At 49.3% G+C, this 14,846-nt stretch overlaps 1 long non-coding RNA gene across 2 annotated transcripts; it reads left to right on the forward strand.

Annotated features, from left to right (window-relative positions):
- The first annotated feature begins 918 nt into the window (after positions 1-918).
- On the forward strand, positions 919-2,262 carry LOC309603383. 2 transcript variants are annotated; one of them, XR_014230795.1, is made up of 4 exons: positions 919-988; positions 1,377-1,508; positions 1,892-2,003; positions 2,160-2,262. It is a non-coding gene; the product is annotated as an uncharacterized lncRNA (long non-coding RNA). The 2 variants fall into 2 exon arrangements; XR_014230794.1 differs by having other exon boundaries at positions 1,892-2,262.
- Positions 2,263-14,846: the final 12,584 nt, after the last annotated feature.

Genomic DNA, 14,846 nt, shown 5'->3' on the forward strand with positions numbered 1-14,846 from the left:
GTTTTTTAATTTTATTTTTTTTTTTCTTTTTGTCCTGAGTGCTTTGTATTTTCCTGGATTTCCTGGCTTGATTGAAGATTGAACCTTTTCTCTTTCACCAGTTTTTCTGCGTACTGTGCAGGTTATTGACACCATCTCTTAATGGGACTGTCAGTGAGGTGACCCAGCAGGGGTTAAGGTGGGCATCTTGTTTCCATCTGTACGTGGGCTTTCACATTTCTCAAGAAAGCAGCAGGGCCATACGGCATAGTGTCTTTCAGGGTGTGGGACAGCTCATCGCCTTTCCCAATCGCCGACGGAGTACCGTGTTCTCCCTAGAGCCTTGGCAGCTTGCGGCAGGCCCCTCGGAGATGATAAGCATCAGGACTTTGCTTATTTTGTGGGCCTGTAGCAGAGCCTGGAGTCTGCGGGAAGACAAAAGATAAGCCATGCTTGTTAGCAAATAATTAATCGAGGCTTTGAATATTATTGTGAGTTTAAGAATAGTTATTGTATAGGGTAATTTAGAAAAGATAAATTACATGAATTGTATAACTACAGGTGTGTTATATTAATTTAAGTCCATGCTATACTACTCATTTTGTCCCTGTATAGCCCTATCCCATGACTGGATTAATCACCAGCCAAGTTAATCAGTAGATAAAGATAGATGTAGTAAGAAAAGATGAGTAATTGAACAGCTGATTAAGACATTTTAACTGATGTAGACATTAGATGAGAATAAGGGTAAGATAAGCATTCATAATATAAGTTAAGAGGTCAGATTCTTAGAATTTAAAGATGGGTTTCAATAGAACATTGTGAAACTAGACGTAGAAGGGAAATAAACTGCTTTTATGATCTTGCATCGGACCAGTGGTTGAAGTGGTTTACGTGGTCAATAAACAAGAACTGAAATGGAATGCAAAGAACCGGTTTCCCGATGGAAAATAGAGAACTGTCTGCTGACCAGAAGAATGAAGAACGGAGAACACAGTGGAAACCTTAGGTGGACTTTGATAATCACGTAATTGTTATAGAAACATATATAAGGTGACAATTGTAACACTTAGTTGCCACTCACTGAGTTGATGGCCCAACTCTGAGTTGTTAATAAAGCAAACCTAGAGATACCCACTTTCTGGTGAAAATTCTTCAGCAATGCTCACAGGGCACAGCTGGGAAGAGCAGCTCCCGAGGAGGGGCCGACGCGGGGGGTTCAGGAGCGCAAATACAGGGAAGGAGCGGGCTTGATCCCCTGCTGCGTCAGGAGAAGAGAAGGGGTTTCTAAAGTTTTGGGACCAGGGGATGGTTGGGAAAGGGAGATGGGTTCATCAGCTTTTCTCGATGGGTTTTGCAGTTTTATTTGGGTTTCAATGAGGTCTGTTCTGTTTTAGTCTCTCCACAGGTGACGGGAGGTACGACTAAGTCATGAGAGACACAGCATGAACTGTCCGGGCCTCCGCATCGCAACGTGCAGGGTCGAATGTCAGACAAGTCCCATCTCGGAAAGCATTAGGTACGTTAAGGTACATAAAAATATACCCGTTGGAACCCTGAGGTCTCCAGCGCCTCCCTGTGCACTTTGTGGCACCCTCAGTGCCTCCCTTTGTGCCCAGGCTTTATAGTGCAGTGTTATCTGTTAGTAGCATCGTGTGTGCAAGCAGCTTCCGGCAGCTCAGTGTCCTGTCCCGTATATGTCAGCGCTCCCACGCGAGCATGCTGTCTACCGAGGGGTTCTCCGTGCTGCAGTTCATGGAGTCATTTAGGAGTTATTTATCCGTGAAGGAAGAGTCTGTCATTACACCAGCCATGGTCATTTGCTACTTGTAGCTCTTTTGGTGTTTGGCCTATTGGTCTTTGCCTATATTTGAGTCATCTGGCAGTAACTGTAATTTTTGTGTGTCGGCAGGTGGATTGACTTATTATTGCAGCTTAAGTAATAGGCCTGGGCTGAGCAGGACAGGCGAGCAAGGCATGACAAGAAAGGCGAGTGGACGGCACTGTGGGCCGTGACGGGGGAGGTGAGGTCGATCGTTTGGGTTTTGTGGTTTTGGGGTCTCTGTGTTGCCTGAGTATGTGAGTCAGTCCAAGGGATTTGTTAGTCTGTTTTGCATGGTGGGCTCTTTCTTTTGGAAAGCAGTATGTAACATCTGTGTGCCTCTCCACACTTTCCCAAGGGGGGCCTGGCATCAAATGTTTGGTTCCTGAGTCATCGGAGAAGGACCGACTGTACGAGCAGGCGCCTGACGTGGATGCTGACCCCGGAGGCGCAGCATGGGAGGTGAGCAGATCCATGTTAGCCTGCTGGGGGAAAGGATGAGTCAGGCATGCGGCTATTGGGGTAGAGGAAAGAAGAGGGAAGGGTGCATACTAATTAGGGGTATTACTGTCTGTCTGTTTTTTTTTTTTTTTCTTTTAACTCACTGATGTTGCTGTGTCAGCCTGGCAGGTCAGAGCACAAAGCACAGATCAACAAGGTTAGTGGAGCGAAGAAGTTGGAATGGAGAAGGTTCGGTGTTGGCTAGGGTATTTGTCAGCACCCGTTTGACTTTGTATTATTGTTGCTGCAGATGCGCAATAGGGAGCTGGACACCGAAGGGATGAGGCGAGCAGAGCACTGTGAGAAGGTAGATCTGCACGCAGCAATGGAGGGAACGTGCCCCTGTTGGCACCTATGTGTCTAGCTAACGCTCTGTTTTGAAGGCGTAATGTGACTCACAAAAATACATGCCAAGCAGAATCTCCACGCAGAGCTTGTCGGGCAAGGTGAGCGATGAGCAGCAAACCATAGCAGCAGTTATTTTTGAGGTGTGTAGAATAGTTTGTGAGCAGGGACCACTTCCAGGCGCGATGGGCGCTTTGCATCACTGGTTTTCTAGGTGCCACGGGTGATGCCGGCGGCAACATCTGGCCTTAGACCGGGACCGAGTGGAATGCCACAGTGCTTCTGAGGAGGGCGTCCTTGCGGAAGAGGTCAGCGTTGACTGGCGTGATGCTGAGTGATGGCGCTCCGTAGCACATCGGTAGCAATATCGGGGGTCTCGCAAGGCTCGGCTCATCAGCATAATGCTGAGTGCTTCCTGTGCAGGGCGATGGAGGAGAGGTGAGCGGAGCATCGTAAGAAGGTGTGTGGTATTAGAGGGAAGGTGTGACTGGTGGCTGTATGACTAGGTTATGGTTTGGGGTTTTTGTTTTATTTAGAAGGTGTGAAGCCACGTGGGATATGGGCACCAGAGCTGACTCAGGCATGATGAGCAATGACTAGCGGGCTGGTGTAGCAGTTAGTTTTCAAGTGTCATTCTGTGGGTGAAGCTATAAGCATCCCTTGTTGTTTGGGTTTTACAGGCGGTACCCGCACCTCAACATGGCAACCTGAAAACAGCAGAGGCAGCGCAGGCACCTGGCCAAGGTAAAGGAGCAGGAGATGGGAATCAGTGTGGGTGGGCTCTTGTTTTGGGTAGTATCTCAGCATGTGTTATTTGCTTTGATTTTTTTTTTTTTGCAGGTGATGCACATGCCATCAGGTGAGTGAAGCAGCACATTGAGTGGTCCCAGAAGGCGAGGAGGTTGTCGGCTGAGTTGGCATCTGGGAGTGAAGTATCCTGTGGCAACTCGGTGAAGCTTTTCTCTTTGGTTTTGCAGGTTCTGTGCGGGCCGTCTTTAGAATCGGATGAGCATTTGGGGTGAGCTGGGTAGTAGAGAGGAGGAGCATGGGACTGGTGATTTTCTTACAAGCGCAATTGTGATTTCGTGTCTCTTGGTGCCACATGTCGGCCGCAGGGGTGCCCCTGAGGCAGGCTTCTGTGATCCCTCGTGCTTCCATTCCCTTTTGAGCTTATTGTGTCCTCAAGATGATGAGTCCCCCTCTTTCTCTCTTCTACCTCTCTGTTTTCTCTTTCTCTTTGTGCTTCTGTCCTGTTCCCTGTCCCTCTTTTTCATCTTCTGTCTCTGTCCTGCAGCCCATCACTATTTTTGTCTTTCTCCATCTATCTGTCTGTCTTCCTATCCCAATTTTTTTAAATTTATCCCTCTCTGTCCTTTAGCACTTCACAATTCCCATTCCCCTGCCTCTCTGTCTGGCTCCATGTCCCTATTTTTTTTAATTCCTCTCTCTCTGTCCTTTAGCACTTCACAATTCCCATTCCCCTGCCTCTCTGTCTGGCTCCATGTCCCTATTTTTTTTAATTCCTCTCTCTCTGCCCTTCAGCTCATCAAGGTTTTTTGGCATTTCTCAGTTTATCTCTGTCCACCTCACTGTCCCCTTTTTAAAATCCTCCTTCTCTGCTCTGTGTCCCATCGCTATTCTTTTGTTTTTCTCAGTCTCTCTCAGGCTGATTCCCTGTTGCTTCCTCCTCTCTGGCCCGTAGCCCATCACTATTTTTTTCCCCCCTGTACCTCTCCCTCTCTGGCTCCCTTTCCCTATTTTTCAGTCCTCCTTCTCTGCCCTGTAGCCGATCGCTGTTGGATTGGGTTTACGTGGCAAGGTTCTGTTAGCTGGGGCAGGGGAGGGGGTGCAGGGGTGGGTTCTGCGAGAAGACACCAGGAGTTGGCCCCGTGTCAGGCACAGCCAGTTCCGGCTCCAAGACGGATCTGCTGCCGGTCCAAGCCGAGCCCATCGGCAATGATGGTTGTGCCTCTGGGATGGACATTTAAGAAGGGGTAAAAAATGCTGCGTAGATGCTGTGATGGAGAAAACATGAGTGTGAAACAGCCCTGCAGGCACTAAGGTTGGTGAAGAAGGAGGGGGAGGAGATGCTCCTGGCACTCCTGGAGCAGAGATTCCCCTGCAGGCTGTGGTGAAGGCCATGGTGAGGCAGGTCGTCCTCCTGGAGCCCGTGGAGGTCCGCGGTGGAGCAGACATGCACCTGCAGCCCATGGAGGACCCCATGCCGCAGCAGGTGGATGTGCCTGAAGGAAGTTGTGACCCCATGGAGAGCTTGCGCTGGAGCAGGCTCCTGGCAGCACCTGCAGCCCCGTGGAGTGGAGCCCACGCTGGAGCAGAAGAGGAGCGCGAGGAGGAAGGAGCGGCAGAGATGATGTGTGATGAACTGAGTGCGGCCCCTGCTCCCTGTCCCCCTGCATTGCTCGGGGGTGGGATGTAGGGAGGTCAGGAGTTGTGAAGATGAGCCCAGGAAAAAAGAGCGGGCTGTTTTTTAGATTTGTTCTTATTTCTTATTGTTCTAATCTTGATTTTGATTAACAATAAATTTAATTACCCCAAGTTGAGTCTGTTTTGCCTGTGACAGTAACGGGTGAGCGATCTCTTTGTCCTTATCTCGACCTACGAGGTTTTTTCTTGTGTTTTCTTCCCCTGTCTTGTTGAGGAGGGGGAGCGATAGAGCGGCTTGGTGGGCACCCGGCAGCCAGCCGAGGTCAACCCACCACAGTTGCTTTCTTTTCTGCCCCTATTTTTTAATTCTTGCCTATGTTTCTTGTACCCCATTGCTTTTGAAACTTATTTTCTACTTCTCCATCCCTATTTTTTTAAAATCTTGCATATATTTCTCAAACTCAGTTGCTTTTTAAATTTTCTTGCTACCTTTCCCCCTCTCTTTCATTTCTTGCCAGTGTTTCTTATGCCCTGTTGCTTTTCAAATTTTCTTCCTACATCTCCCTCTATGCAGCTCCATGTACTTATTTTTTAATTCTCGTGTATGATTCTTGTATCCTGTCACTTAGAAAATTTTCTTTCTATGTCTCCCTCTATCCATCTCTGTCTCAAACTCTTAATTCTTCCCTCTCTGTCCTCTACCCTGTCACTTTTTACACTTTCTTTCTAGATCTCCCTCTTTCTAGCTCCCTGTCTCTATTTGTTTGTTAGTTCTTGCCTATGTTTCTTGCACCCCGTTGCTTTTTGAGAATTTTCTTTCTACATCTACCTCTATCGGGCTGTTTCTATTTTTTAATTTCTTGCCTACGTTTCCACCCCCCCACCCCCTTTAGAATTTTTCTGTGTCCCTTGTCTTGTCTCTATCTTGTTGTCCTGCTGGTCCCTTCCGCCTCTCTCTCCTGCTCCCTGTCTCTCTTATTTATTCCTCCATCTCTCTGCTCTCTCTACACTGTTGTCCTCCTCCCCATCCCTCTCCTGTTTGCAGCATCCCATTTTCTGGCTCCCTGTCCCACATCTCTTCCCTGTGTCCCTCTGACTTTCCCACTGCTTTTCTCTTTCCCTCTCTCCTCCTGCATTTGGGCAGTGAAACTTGCAATTTCTTACAGCTGGGGTTTCTTATGTGCATTAATGAATAAACTTTCCCTGCCTCCTCTGTGCCCCTGGGTGTGTTTGCAGCCCCTGGGTGCAGAGCATGTGGCTGTGGAGAGGTGCAGGGGAGGGGGTGATGTGCTGTGGGGCGTTGGCAATGGCCCCTGTTCCTGATGGGCTCCAGCTGGGTCTAGGGCAGCCCCAGGTGTGGCCAGTGAGGCTGAGGATGGGGCTGGCCCTGCTGGGTGAAGGGGCTCCAGCTGGGTCTAGGGCAGCCCCAGGTGTGGCCAGTGAGGCTGAGGATGGGGCTGGCCCTGCTGGGTGAAGGGGCTCCAGCTGTAAAAGGGGCTGCCTGGGCATGCCTGCTTGAGAAAGCTGGTGAAGGGGAATGGGCTGCGGAGGGAGTCCTGCAGGCAGGTGCCTCCAGCAAGGAATAGCCAGTCTGTGTGGTGAGGAAGGATCCCTCCGAGCTGTCCCCGACAGGGCGGACGCCAGCACACAGTGCTAGGAGCTCAGTGCCTCTGTTGGCTATGTGGGTGAGCCACCAGGTATTGAGGAAACCTTGTGGATGAGGAGCATAGAGGTATCCGCTGCATGCTGCTGAATGGGCGAGGGTCCGGCATGCAGCACTGCAGAGGAGGAAGGGGCAGAGGCAGAGAGAGAAGCATCGAGGCGATGAAGGTCTCCTGCTGGCACCAGGAGCTGTGGTGAGTCACGCGTCCTCTCCTCTGCATCCTGGCCCGTCTCTGCCACCCTTCTCCAGATGTCTGCCTGCCTCCCTTCCTCGGTCTCCCTCTCTGCCCACCTCCTTGTGTGGCTCCCCAAAACTTGTTATTCTTCTGCCAACTCTGGAGAATGCCCCGTTGCATTTTAAATTTTTTCTATGTGTCTCTCTAGCCAGCTCCCTCTCCCTAGTTTTTAGTTTTTCTGCACTGCCTTGTAGCCTATTACTTTTAAATTTTCATTTCTATATCTCCCCCCTATCCAGCTCCCTGACCCTATGTTTTTTTAATATCTCCCTCTGCTCTGTACCCCATTGCTTTTCAAACTTTCTTTCTATGCCTCCCTCTATTTGGCTCCATTCTCCTATTTTTTATTTCTTCTCACTCTTTTCTTCACCCCATTTGTTTTAAAATTTCTTCCTATGTATGTATCTCTCTCATCTCCCTGGCCTTATTTTTTAATTCTCGCCTGTGCGAATTGTACCCCATTGCTTCTTGAATTTTCTTTCCGTTTGTCCCTCTATCTCCCACCCTGTTGTTGAAATCCCCCTCGGAGTTCCTCATTGATACCTCTGAGGCTGCTTTGGTCTCTCAGGCCCCCTCGGGACTCCTCCGCTCCCATTGCCGAGCTCTCGTGAGACACCCCCTACGCCCTAGAGCCCCGTTTTAGCTCGGCAGGGCGCTTTGCGCACCTCTTTTCCCCTCCAAACCCTTCCTGAGTCCACCTCCATTCCCTCGGTCGGTCCTTCCGTCCTCTCCCTTGTTCGGCGCACCTCTGTTCGGTCCCCGAGGACACCCGTCCTTTCTTCAACTCCCTTTTGAACTCATTGCGTCCTCAAGACTTCTTTGGTCTCTCTGGCCCCTTTGGGGCCTCTCTGAGCCCTGCAACGATGCCTCTCATTCTGTCCGAACCTTTTCTAAAGCCATCTTTGTGCTCCGCAGCAGTCCCTTAGGTTTTTTGTCTTACGGTACATTTCTATTTGGCGGTTGGTACCCCAAAGACATCTATCGTCAGCTCAGATCTCCCCTTGACTTTTTCAGAGAAGGCGATAGCCTTCCTCTATTTTTATCGACAGATCTCCTGTGGGTTTTTTGGTTGTGTTTTGCAATTTATGTTTGTTCTAGCTACTTAGGCGTTCATTCAGCTGCTTCATACGGCCTCTGAGACATTTTTTGTATTTCTATAGGGTTTTTGTGGTTTTTGTCTCTTGGGACTCATCTAGTTCCGTTAAGGGAGTCTGTCGGAGAGACCGTCGAGGGGACTCTGAACTGTTGGTGATTTACAGTAAGTGATTTACTTTGCAACTGGAGGAATTTTTGAGAAAGGGTTTTTATGGGATCTAATTGTGCTTTGTCATTCAGTCCTATCCAGAACGTACTTCCAGTAGAAGTTAGGTAGCACGTGCAGTCTCGCTAGAAATGAAGCATAACCCCATAGCATCTTGTGTTTTTTACTTTTTTTATAATAACAGTGCTAATGAGTTTAACGAGCTTCTTTCCTACACAGCTTAGCAGGATGTTGACCTCATTCAATCCACACCCTAGAAAAAAACACATTTAATTCCTTACCCGGTTGCATTGCTGATGCAATAGATGTAGTTGGTGTACAAGAGCAGGTCTTGTTGTTTCTAGTAAGGGTCGCTTTCCCCATTTAAGTGCTTTGCACATTGCAAATCTAAGGCACAGGAGAAACCTCCCTGCTGCTCCTTGGGCAGCCTTTATGCCTTCTGGTGGTTTGCCCCTCCCCTTTCCCAGGGGATTGTGGGAAGGGTGGTGGGTGGGGCCAGGGGTATATGAGCCACAGCCTCGCCTCAGGGGGCTCATTCTGCTCCCTGGCTTCATTGGTGTCAGTGCTCTGCTGTTCCTTCAGGTGATTGCAGATTTTTGACCTGCCTCAACTATTTGGGCAGGTGTGTGTGTTTGAGGTAAGGGCCTCAGGACCAGTCAAGGTTCAGCAGCATTATATAGTAGAAAGTACACTTGAATGCAGCTTTTTTTTTTTTTCTTTTCTTTTTTTTTTTTTCCTGCTCAGCAATGTTGTATGGGTGTTCAGGGGTGGCAAGATGGTTTAACAGTCTGAGTTTGTATGGTGTTTTTTTGGTTGGTTTTTTTTTTTTTTTTTTTGATTGAAAATGCATTGTATTTTTTCTGGAATTCCTGATTTTATTGAAGACAGAACCTTGTTTTCCTCACCAGTTTTGCTGTGTAAGTTGTTGACACTATTTCTTAATAGAAGTGATGGTGAGGTGATCTAGCAGGGGTTAAGGTGGGCATCTGTATATGGAATTTTAGCTCTTTTCAAGAAAGCAGCCAGGTCATAAGGTGTAGAGTCTTTCAGCGTATGGAATAATTAATCACTGTTCCTAATTGTTTCCAGAGTACTATGTTGTCCCTAGAATCTTTTGGGTTTGCAGCAGGCCCCTCCTAGATGATAAGCTTCAGGACTTCAGTTACTTTGTGGGTCTGCTCCAGAGCCCGGAGTCTTTGCGAAGATGAAAGATGAGAGGTGCTCGCAGAACATGGGGCACAGCTCAGAAGAGCAGCTCCCAAGGAGCAGCTGACATGGGGGCTTCAGGGGTGCAAATACAGGGCAGGAGCTGTCGGGAAGGAGCAACCTTCCTTCCCTGCCACGTCGGGAGAAGAGTAGGTGTTTCTCAAGTCTTCGGAGCAGGGGATGGTTGGGAAAGGGAGGCAGGTTCACCAGCCTTTCTCAGATGGGTTGTGCAGTTTTATTTAGATTTTGATCAGGTCTGTTCTGTTTTTGTCTCTCCATGGCCAACAGGAGAAACAACGGAGTCACGAGAGACGCAGCGTAAACTATCTGGACCTCCGCATCTCAACGCACGGGGACAAACATCAGACAAGTCTCAACTCGGAAAGCACTGGGTACGTTAAGGTACATGAAAATGTACCCTCTGGAATTCTCGGGTCTCCACTCCTCTGTGCTGCTTTCTCATTTCGCTCCCTGAGCTAATTTTTGCATCTGTCCATCAGGATGTCACAGAAACTGTTACTTAGAGGCATTGACTGGACACTTATTTCCAGCGCAGGCTTGTGTTGCTGTCTTCCCTTCCCTTCTCCTCTTCTGGAGAAGAGGATGTGTATTATTTGTGCTCTTAGAAATCTCTAGGGAGGGCTGTGTCTTTTATCGCAGTCCTGGGCACGCAAGCTTTTTCTATTTTTCTTTTTGCCCTTTGCCTTGAGCGCCCAAGGAGGCTTGCTCTAGTGTTGGTCATGATAACGATGTTCTTGTTTATAGTGTTTTTAGCACTGGTTTCTGTAGTCATCAGGTGCCCATTTCAGATCTCTGAGTTGCCGTGTTAAGCCGTTGCGGTTTCTCCATCGGTAGACTGCCGGTGTAATTCCCTAAGGGGCTTTGTAGGTCATTGGGCTCAAGGGTCTCGAGCCGCTCTTGAGGCAGACCTCTCGTCCTTGTGGTGGCATCTGTCAGGCAGTCTCGGTTGCCACATGGTACAATGTTCTGAGCTTTTTTTGAGGTTCCTGGGTTTTTCATATTTTCTGGGTTTTGGTTAGAACTTTTTTTGCAGGATTTCTGTTGTTTATTCCTGCAGGTAAGGTCAGGCTTTTGACATCCAGGTCCCTGTGGCTGTCTTTCCTCTCTTTTTTTTTTTTTTTTTTTGTACTTATCCTCACCAGCATTTTCCCATGATGAGAGCGGAGCTCTGGGGGCATCTGGGGAGGCAGTGTCAGGATTCCTCCTGTCTCTGCAGGTCTGACCCTGAGGAAGTCTGGTATGCGGGTCGATAGTGTGAGCATGTATTATGTGGGTGCACTAATCCCTTTCAGAGTGTGTCAGAGGGTAAGGATTTTGTTATGTTTGGTGTCGTGTTGCTCTGTTTTGTGTATTTGTTGAAGATGTGAGTTTTGTGTAGGAGGAAGCCAGCTATCTGACTGTTTTGGGATCAGGTGGAGTACATGTGTTTTTAGGTGGTATCTTATTTGCCAGGTGTTTTGAGCTAATTATATTGGATTTTCCTAGGGAGTCACGAATGGGTTTGGGGCACCCTGATGGTGGGTGCTGGTGCCACAAGGCAAAGCAGGGTCATAGCAGAGTTTTCCGTTTATGGGGAGGGGCTCAGCCATCTCCTGCACAGACTCCTGTTGTGTAGCGGTCAGGGATGGTAGCTGTCTTTTGATTTCTTGAACAAGAGGAGGATGGAGCGCGTTGTAGGAGCGTAATCATTTTCTCTTCCTTCGGCAGTAGAGGCATCCGAGGGCCAGCCCGCATTCAAGGAACAGCACCAGGATAGCAGTGTTGACTGTCAGCAGAGGAAGGAAGCTTCTTTAGGAGGCCAAGGTGATCAAGTAGAGTCCTTATTTGTTCTGTTTGATTTCCATCACGGGGGTGGCCAGGGGCTGGGACATGCACAACACGGTCCCAGATGGGGGAGCTGTCTGTGACATGGGAGGCCGTGAGAAATATCACGGACACCGCTGGACACGCATTAGAACCCAGTGCTTGGGTTTGACTGACCTGGCAGGACTGTCCCGCCATCTGAAGTAATGCATGCTTCTGTACGGAGATTTTAATAGCTCGCTGCGCATCACCTTTGGCTTTTCCTTGTTGAGCTTGTATTTTGGCAAGAAGCATCTCTCATCAAGCGTTTGGGGGGTCTGAGGGGCCTCCATGAGATTTTTGGCACCCGTCTCCATGAGATTCTGTGACCATCAAGTCATGTTCAGCATCTGTCTGCTGTCAGGTCTCCTGTAACTACTATGCAGTTCTGGCTTAAGACTTTATAGTGCCGCGTTGTCTAACGGTAGCATTGTGTATGCAAGCAGCTTCTGGCAGCCCACTGTCCTGTCCCGTATATGTCGGCGCTCTCATGCGAGCATGCTGTCCACCGAGGGGTTCTCCATGCTGCAGTTCATGGAGTCATTTAGGAGTTACTTATCCCTAAAGGAAGAGTCTGTCATTACACCAGCCATGGTCATTTGCTGCTTGTAGCTCTTTTGGTGTTTGGCCTGCTGGTCTTTGCCTATATTTGAGTCATCTGGCAGTAACTAATTTTTGTGTGTCGGTGAGTGGTTTGACTTATTCTTGCAGTTTAAGTAATAGGTCTGGGCAAAGCAGCACAGTCGAGCGAGGAATGACAGCAAAGGTGAGCAGGCGGCATCATGGGCCATGATGGAGGTTGAGGTCAATCATTTTGGGATTTGTGGTTTTGGGGTCTCTGTGTTGCCCGAGTACGTAAGTCAGTCCAAGGGATTTGCATGGTGGGCTCTCTTTTGGAAAGCAGTATATAACATCTGTGTGTGTCTCCGCAATCTCCCAAGGCGGGCTCGGCATCGAAGGTTACGGTTCTCGAGTCATTGGAGATGGACTATACGAGCGTGTACCTGACATAGATGCTGACCCCGGAGGTGTGGCACGGGAGGCCAGTGGAGGAATGTCTGCCCTGAGCTTGTCAGGCAAGGTGAGCAATGAACAGCAAACCATAGCAGCAGTTATTTTTGAGGTGTGTAGAATAGTTTGTGAGCAGGGACCGCTTCCAGGCGCGATGGGCGCTTTGCATCACTGGTTTTCTAGGTGCCACGGGTGATGCCGGCGGCAACATCTGGCGTTAGACCGGGACCGAGTGGCATGCCACGGTGCTTCTGAGGAGGGTGTCCTTGTGGAAGAGGTCAGCGTTGACTGGCGTGATGCTGAGTGATGGCACTCTGTGTTTGCAGATGATGAAGAGGATCTGGGTGATTGCAGTGACATCCTAGGTAGCCGATGGGGTCTTTTTAGAAGATGGTTTCTGAGCCCCAGCCCTCTGAAAGGCAAGTTGAGGGGCCGACCCTATCTTTGTGCAGGTGGTCGGTTGGGTGGGGGAAGCGCAGGTGGGGCGGGCAGGGGTTATAAAATCAGTGTAGTGGAGAAGGCGGTTTGAGATCAGGCACGTTTGGGCACGGAGAGGACGCGGGGTCCTTTCCGTAAAACAAGAACATCTACCAGGCAGGGCAGGTCCAGCCTGTGTCTGTGTTACTGTGTAGTCTGTCTTCTGTGTCTCATACCATACCTTACTCAGGTCTTGATGTCTTCAGTCTTCTCTGTGTCCAGTGGGAACATTGAAATACCCAGGGTCTTGCAAGCCTCGGCTCATCAACATAACACTAACTGAGCGCTTCCTTTATCACACTTTAAGTCTAAGGCACGTATCTTTCTTGTATGTCTTGTGTATCAGATGATTATCGATGGCAATTTATTGTGCTGGTGATTAAGGCAGCGTTAGCATTGTCGCTCAAGAGTGGTCGCTTTTCCCAGAGCACTTTTCTGGGATTTCTTCCCTGCGTCTTAATGTTCTTGGGTCTTTAAGCCTGGCTTCTCATGCATCTGCCATCACAGTTACGGACATATGTTTATACATATCTTTCTACCATTGGCGATGGCATTTGACTTTTCAGGGGCTGCCGTAGATTCTTCCTTGCGGCCCCGTCGATCTTCTTGACTGACAGCATCTCTGGGCTGGGACTCGTTCCTCTTGCTGAGAGTTTTCTTAGGTCTCTGGGTCGTGTCGTTTGTAGTGTTTGAGTGCAGCGTCGGTCTGTGCGTGTCTGTGTGTGGGTTGGAGCTGCTCTGCCTAGGGGCGTAGCAATGGTAGAGTCAGGGGAAGATTAGCACTAAGAGCATCTGGTTAATGTTAATATGCCTAGACTGCTTTGGCCAAGGCTGTACAGCCCATCTCAGAGCAAGCAGCCATCGGCAGCAGGCGAGGACAGTAATTTCCGTAGCATTTTGCGGGTGCTGAGGGGATGACCAGAGCTGTTTGGGAGTGGCACTAGGGCGCTGCTAGTTGAGCAGATTGAATCTCAAAGGTCTTAAGGCTTGTATGGGCGGGGCTTCACGTTTGAGTTACATATTTCTTTTAATGGCAGGCTGTAGTTGGGCTCTAGATGGTATTCCTAATGGGAACAAGACCTCTGGAATTGTTAAGCTGTCGCTCTGCATCTGTGTGACTTCTTTGATATTACTGTTTTGCAGATGCAGAAGGACGAGCTGTGCAGGGTGACAGAGTTAAGGTGGGTCGGTGTGTGGTGTTAGAGAGATGTGACTGGCGGGTATACCACTAGGTTACGGTTTGGGTTTTTGGCTTTATTTTGAACATGTGAAGCCACGTGGGATATGGGCACCAGAGCTGACTCAGGCATGGTGAGCAATGACTAGCGGGCAAGCGTAGCAGTTAGTTTTCAGGTGTCATCTTGTGGGCGAAGCTTTAAGGATCCTTTCTTGTTTGGGTTTTACAGGTGGTACCCGCACCTCAACATGACAACCTGAAAACAACAGAGGCAGTGCAGGCACCTGGCCAAGGTAAAGGAGCAGGAGATGGGAATCAGTGTGGGTGGGCTCTTGTTTTGGGTAGTATCTCAGCATGTGTTTGCTTTGATTGTTGTAGATTATGCATGTAGCGTCAGAGGAGCGAAGCAGCAACTTGCTGAGAGGTCTGAGAAGGTGAGGTGGTTGCAGGCCTGTTGGCGCCCGAGAGTCAAGTATCCTGCGGCAACTCGGTGAAGCTTTTCTCTTTGGTTTTGCAGGTTCTGTGCGGGCCGTCTTTGGAATCGGATGAGCATTGGAGGCGAGGTGGGAAGTAGAGAGGAGGAGTGTGGGACTTGTGACTTTTCACGAGCGCAAAGGTAATTTTGTGTCTCTTAGCATCTTGGGCACCACAAGGAACGACGGCCGCAGCCTCCGGCCTCCGACTCTGGAATGGGCGTGGAGGAGGCGAGCGGAATGCCGCGGCGCTTACGAGGGTGAAGGTGGCGCAGAAGCGGTTGCTTTTCACAGTCGCGATGCTTACTGCTGGTGCCGTGGGGTTTTGTTTTGCAGGTGAGGAAGAGGAACCTGGGGAGTGCAGGAAAATATCAGCTAGCCGATGTGTGGGTGGTCAAGGATGGATGCGGACCCCCCGACCCTCTGAAAGATTAAGTTGAGGGGCTGG

This window comes from Platalea leucorodia, assembly GCF_965183815.1.
Source record: "Platalea leucorodia genome assembly, contig: HAP1_HAP1_SCAFFOLD_69, whole genome shotgun sequence".
Classification (NCBI taxonomy): domain Eukaryota; kingdom Metazoa; phylum Chordata; class Aves; order Pelecaniformes; family Threskiornithidae; genus Platalea; species Platalea leucorodia.